This window comes from Lutra lutra, chromosome 4, assembly GCF_902655055.1.
Source record: "Lutra lutra chromosome 4, mLutLut1.2, whole genome shotgun sequence".
Taxonomy (NCBI): domain Eukaryota; kingdom Metazoa; phylum Chordata; class Mammalia; order Carnivora; family Mustelidae; genus Lutra; species Lutra lutra.
In genome coordinates this window covers 69,758,248-69,764,648 of record NC_062281.1, presented here as the reverse complement: position 1 = coordinate 69,764,648, position 6,401 = coordinate 69,758,248, and positions in this window count along the sequence as shown.

Below are 6,401 nucleotides of genomic sequence, written 5' to 3'. Positions count from 1 at the left end.
TAGAAGGCCTTTCTTTGATTTTGCTGGTTTTTGCTGTCAGGTCCCCTAATCTTTCAATGTTCAATGAGATTCAATGGTCTCCCTAGCAAAACGGCATAAGAAATATCTGCCACACGTGGTATCAAATAGGACTATTTATGGGCAAGGAACAGGAACCATCTTAGACCAGATTAGGTAAAAATTAAGAGTCTATTCAGAAAACAAGGATGTTTTACAACCCAGAAAAGAAGTAAAACCTCAGGAAGGGCTAAAACCAGAAATCGAAAATAAAAAATATGTCTTCATTCTCTACCTCTTGTCTCTGGATCCTTTTAATCTTCTCTACCTCATGGCAGACCAACCTTCTCTACCTCTCTGTTCAGACAGCGGGAGGCAGTGAGGACCGGTAGCGACAAGGTGACCAGCTATGTGGTGAAAGGCATGTTATAAAGGTCTCTAAGAGTAGTTTTCAACCTAGATACAATGAATCTATTCATAGTTGCCTTTCTTCTTTAAAGATTAAATAAGGTAATACACGTAAAGTGCTTAGCACAGTCCTAACACCCAGCAAGCACTGAATATAGCTATTCTTACTACGAGTTCACGAGCTCTTGCCCTTAATTTAAATTCAAAAGCTCTCAAAATCAAAAGTTTTTAGCAAAATTATTTGGTGTCAAAACATGACCTGAATCGAGCCACTGCAATCAAGGTCTTTGTTCCACTTAGCATGATTGTGTATATCTTTTCCTACAGAAATAATAGTATAATTGGTTATGATGTGCTGCTAAGAACCCATGGAAGATACTAGAAAATATAAGGAATATGCACCTCATCTTTTTAAAATTTGAAAATTCCAAATTCTGAAACAGATCTGGTCCCTAAGGGTTTGGTTAAGGGATTAGGCGCTTGGTTTACTAGTACTAAAAGTTTAATATAAGGCCCAACCCTTTAGCTGGTAATGTGTATTGAATGTTAGAGTCAATATTTGAACATCGCTGGCATAGCAAACTTCTTCACTGCATATCAGTCTCAAAATAATTCTGTTCCCTCTTGGCAAGTGAAAGTCGTTTTATTTCTTTAACAGCAGCGACGAAAACAATGCAGCTATAGCCACTGTATTAGTGGGCTCCAGCTGCCATAAGAAAACACCCATCATGGGAGTCTTATCCACATGACCTCATCTAATCCTAATAACCTCCTAGAGAACCCCTCTCCAAATACCATCACATTGGGGGCTAGGGGTTCAACATATGAATTTAGGGAGGACACAAATATTCAGTCCCCAACAGCCAGTTATCCAAATAGCTCAGACAAAGCACATGATATTTTTTCATTCGCTCCTTCCTTCCTTCTTTTATTCATCAATACTTTCAGCGGAGCACCCGCTAGCCCACATATTACTACTTATTAAAGGTTGAGGGAGGCAGAGATGGTCACTACTACCACAGTGCTAATGGCATCCAACCTGCTTCATTTTTTTCCCCCTCTCCAAGTGACTACTAGCAAGCACGCAGAGGAAAGTAGTTAGAAAGAATAAGTGTGTGGTTTCCTGCAGGGAGCTCTTTCCTGCCATTTGGACCGTAGACTCTTCAGTTTTTGTGTCTGTTTCAGCAGTGAGGTGGATCTATAGCACTGAACCTCACGATTGCATCTTACATGCCTGCCATCTGACCCACCCCTGGAAATCTGGTCTCCAACGCCAGCTCTCTGGTGAAGGAAACCATGCAGAATGGATCGAGGCCTGATTGTGTCCGCTTGTTGCAATGCACTGCCCATAGTCTCCCCAGGGCTCTGCCCCAGAGCATTCCATACACAGCCAATTCCATTTGGCAAGCAATGCCTCTAACAAAGCAATGAGCTTGGCCTCATTAAAGTGTTTGCCTCGAGCTCTGTAGCATTCCTCCTTGTACTCTACTGGCTCAGATTCTTCGAGTTTCCAGCGCTTAGAATACTGGAGGTAACAGATGGAGTAGAGAGACCTGAACTTCCCTGTCATAAGTGGACACTGCTCCGAAGGGCTTACAGCAAAAATGGACAAGCCTTTTACTAGATTTATCCTTTATCCTTTACTAGATTTATTTTTTTACTAACTATTATTTTCCCTATCCATAAAGTGAGGAGCTTGGCTAAGACAGTGATTTTAAACATTTTAACAGCAACAGAATCATTTGTACCAAACAAAGCTTGTATAGGAGCCCAATATGCTTCGTGTTCCAGTAATAATTATTATTGCCTAAATCCTAGCAGAAAGCGGTACAGGCCACTGGGCCCATGAAAGTCAACCGTCAGAGACCCAGAAGATTTATTTTTCAGATGAAGAAATTAAGGCACCAAGATGTCAAGCATTTGGCCAGGATCACCCTGCTGGTAAGTCTTGAAGGTAGACTATCAACCCAGGCAGCCTCAGACTAGAGGTCACCATTTATTCTCGAACCACTGCTCTCCCCTGTAATAGAGTAAAAGTATGATGACAGTACAAAGAAGGCTATAGCTCTACTGGAGTGGGCCCTGAAGGATATGTCAAACTTCGGCAGACATAGTAAGAATAGTGCTAGGGAAGAGGATGGAAGTGGATTCACAGTCAAGATAACAGCGTGTTCAAACCATGTTATTGCCAACAACACTGATGAGACTAAAAATCATCAGGGAGACTAAGGACCAGAGAAGAATTTGGATGTGTGCGGGAGGAAATGAACCTAAAGAAGTAGCTCTATGTCAGATCATGGAGGGTCTGCATGTTATTCAAGGTGGTTTGGACAGGAGCCAAAGATAAAGAGAAGATCTTGAAGGTTTTTAAGCAGTGAAATAAGGTAAGCAGATTTACCTTTTAGAAACTTGGCAATATGGTGAATGAATTGGAGTAGGCAAGAAAGAGAGTTGGAAACAAATTAGGAGACTTATTACAGAAGCCCAAGAAAAAGATGATCACAATGTTACTTAAGGCAGTAGCAGTGGAGAGAAAAACAGAAAAGTAGAGATTCTAGAGAGATTTAGAAGAGAGAAACATCAAAGCCTTGTGGACAGGTGGACATGGGGTTGGAAGACAGGGAGGAGGAGTCTAGTCTAGCGCAAGTCTCAGGTTTCTGCTTACAGAATTTCTATGCCATATCAATACCACTTTTTCTATTATTTTACTTCTGATTCAATTATTTTTATAGGGTATTTATTGAGTGCCTTCTCTGAGCCAGAATCTACGCTAGATTCTGTGGATAGAAAGATGAGTGAGACAGAATGTTTTCCCTAGTTAAGGAGACAGACCCATATGCAGACAATTTCAACACAATGTAATAGATGTTATCATAAAGATATGCACAGGAATCACTTTCTAGTGTATTTATTCATTTATACTACCTACAGCATTCTTTTTCATTTTTGAGTCCTCAGATGTCATGGCTATTGTCTCTCACATAGCAGGAATTAAGAATTGAATTGGGTTGGATCCTTGGAACAGTTCAGTTAGGATCAAAATTGTTTGCCCAGGACTCTTATAAGGCTTTATCTATCAGAAATGAGTGGTATTTCCTAACCCCAAGACTGCATATCTTCTTGGCCTACACAGTTCATTAGTTTATGTCTGTAGAAATACCCAGTGAATATAGCAAAGAAGGAGGAACAGAGCCCACTGGACTTGGGAAGCCCCCTCCCTTCCATAAGAATCAATGATTTCGGAATATAAAGTTTCCACTCTCTTGTTAGAGAGTGAGCTCCATCCACGTTGCAATAAAGCCTTTCCTTCTACCCTTCCCCTAAAACATATATGATCTCAGTGTAATTGAAACATTCGTCAAAGCCTCCTGCAGTTTACTCCGCCTTTTCTAGCCCAAATTAATGGAGTGAAGTTTTATTCTGTAAGTGTTGCAATCCCCATTGTAAACTTCGTAAGATGGAATTATTTCTAATAATTTCTGCAGATCTTTATTTGAGACCAAAAAAATGCTATTTGTGTCTCCCTTCCCCCACCAAGTATCATCTAGTTTTATTTATTGTAGAAAATTTAACTTGGGTTACCCCAAAACCAAATTGTCCAAAATTCTACATAAGGCTTCTGCACCAAACTCTGATTTATGCACTTCACAGAAACAGAAGATGTTTCCTGCCTTCTTCAATAGATGAAACGTAATTCAGTGGTTCATTCTCACATTTGGATATTGGATTCAATAAATAGAATCTGGTTCCTAAGTCCTCGACTGAGACAGTTTTAAAAATATGCAAATATGCAAGCATGTAATTTAAGTCATTGTTCCAGTTACTAAAGCTACCTAACATATTGTTCAAAATTTGGTTGTCTAAAACAACCATTTTTTTATGCTCGCTGATTTTGTGGGTCCAGAATTAGGATAGGAGACAGTGAGGATAGTTTGGGGCACAGGTGGAAAGACCCAAGGGCTGGGGTTGGCCTGATATGTGGGGGCTAGATTACATGAAGGCATGCTCGCTCACATGTCTGGTGCCTAGGCTGGGATGACTCAGACTAGGGCTGTGGACCACAGCACATCCCCTCCCATCTCCTGTTATCTTGACTTCCAAATAGCATGGCAGCCTAAAGGTAGTTGGATGTCATACATGGAACTCAGGAAACATGAATGATACAGAAGATGCATGACCTCTTCTGCCCTTGTCTGAGAGGTCACATACTGTTTCTTCCACTGTACCTCATTGCTTGAAGCAATCACAACCTTCCCCAGACTCAGGAACAGGAAAATTAGACCTCAAGTCTTGATGAGGAGAGACAGGGTCATATTGAAGAGTATGCATGATGGGAAATACCTTTGGAGATTGTGATGTGACAGTTTTAATTGAATAAAATTTCCTGTCTCAAATGTTGCAATTTTTTTAATAATACCAAAAGTTGTGAAATTCAAATTCTCAGAATCTTTACGTAACTGAAGGCATTGGGCTTCTGGAGATGATAATGTGCTTTCTAATTATCTTGAGGAAAAGTTATGTAGTAATAGTCAATGGTTCCAGTTCCAGTTATCTGCAAATGCCACTTTGGGGCAGAAATCAAGGATGGAAAACGTATATTATCGGAATTGCTAGAGCATTTGCCTCGAAAGTCTGATCTATCACAGCAGTTTATAGAGACCTTATTTAAAAAACAACAACAACAACAACAACAACAAAACCCTTCCTAATACATTTTATTGCTTTAGTAGTCTGGTATTTTTGTTTGTTTGTTTGCTTGCTTTGTAATAACCCTCCCAACATGTTGCCTCATGGGAACAGAGTACAAATAGCATCTAAGTCAGGATGCAACAGAAAAGGGATTCCTGATTGAAATTGAAATTGAAATTGAAATTGAAAATTAATTGAAAACCCTTCCAGTGAGATGGAGGAAGGAAGGGCAATAAATGGTGGCTGTGAGCCTTCCCTAGTTTTGGTGCTGAAATCTCTGGAGGTGTACAGTTAAAAATAACCAGAGAGTTTTGGGGAAATCCATAGAAGAGAGGCTTTTCCTTTCATTACAGAAGCTCAGAAAAATCTCAGGTCTCCTAGGGAATTTTTGTGTTCAGAGAAAGATGGTGTCCCATAGGAGGTAATTCAGAATGACCAAAGGAGGTACCTCCCCAGGAAGGCCTGGGCACACACTCAGCCTCATTCACCTTCATAGCATACTTCTAACTCCCCTATGGAGAATGCTAGAATGCTAGGAGAGCTGGCAACTGGAAAAGATTGATGACTCTTGGAGACCTCAGAACTCTAGTCTTCAGCCATAGTCATGTCTGTCGTTCCAAACGGGCGGTCACCCAATGATCCTGGATAAGACATTCTGGGACCAGTAGGACATCATTTGTAGAGACCTCATAAGTAGAGATCGGGTATTCCTCCTCTCGTGGAACAAAATGTTACCTGAAAAAAAAAAAAAAAAAAAAAAAAAACCACAACAACAATAAAATGCTACCTGAATACTGCCTCTCACAATCCCTGCCCCCCTCCCCACCTCGAAATTATCAGTCCCCTGGAGAGGAAGACAGAAGGGCTAGGGATTCCCTACGTGGCAGGGAATCCAGAACTCACTATATTTTGCTTCTGCTATGATCTGAAAGTTGGTGTCCCCCCAAAAGTCATATGTTGAAATCTAACATCCAAGATGATGGTATTAGGAGACGGGGCTTTTGGGGGGCAATTAGGTCATGAGGCAGCCCTCATAAATGGGATTTGAGTCCTTATAAAAGCAGTGTGGGAAAGCTCCCCAGCCCATCCCACCAGGTGAGGGCACAGGGAACCAACAAGATGGCTTTCACCAGAATCCAACCATGCTGCTGACTTGATCTTGGATTTTCCAGACTCCAGAACTGTGAGAAATAAATTTCTGTTGTCAGCGAACTACTCCCTTTCTGGTATTTTGTTACAGCAGCCCAACTTCCCTGAATTGATATTTATCTAGAACAGACTGAATTTATCCTTAAAGATACTGTTTA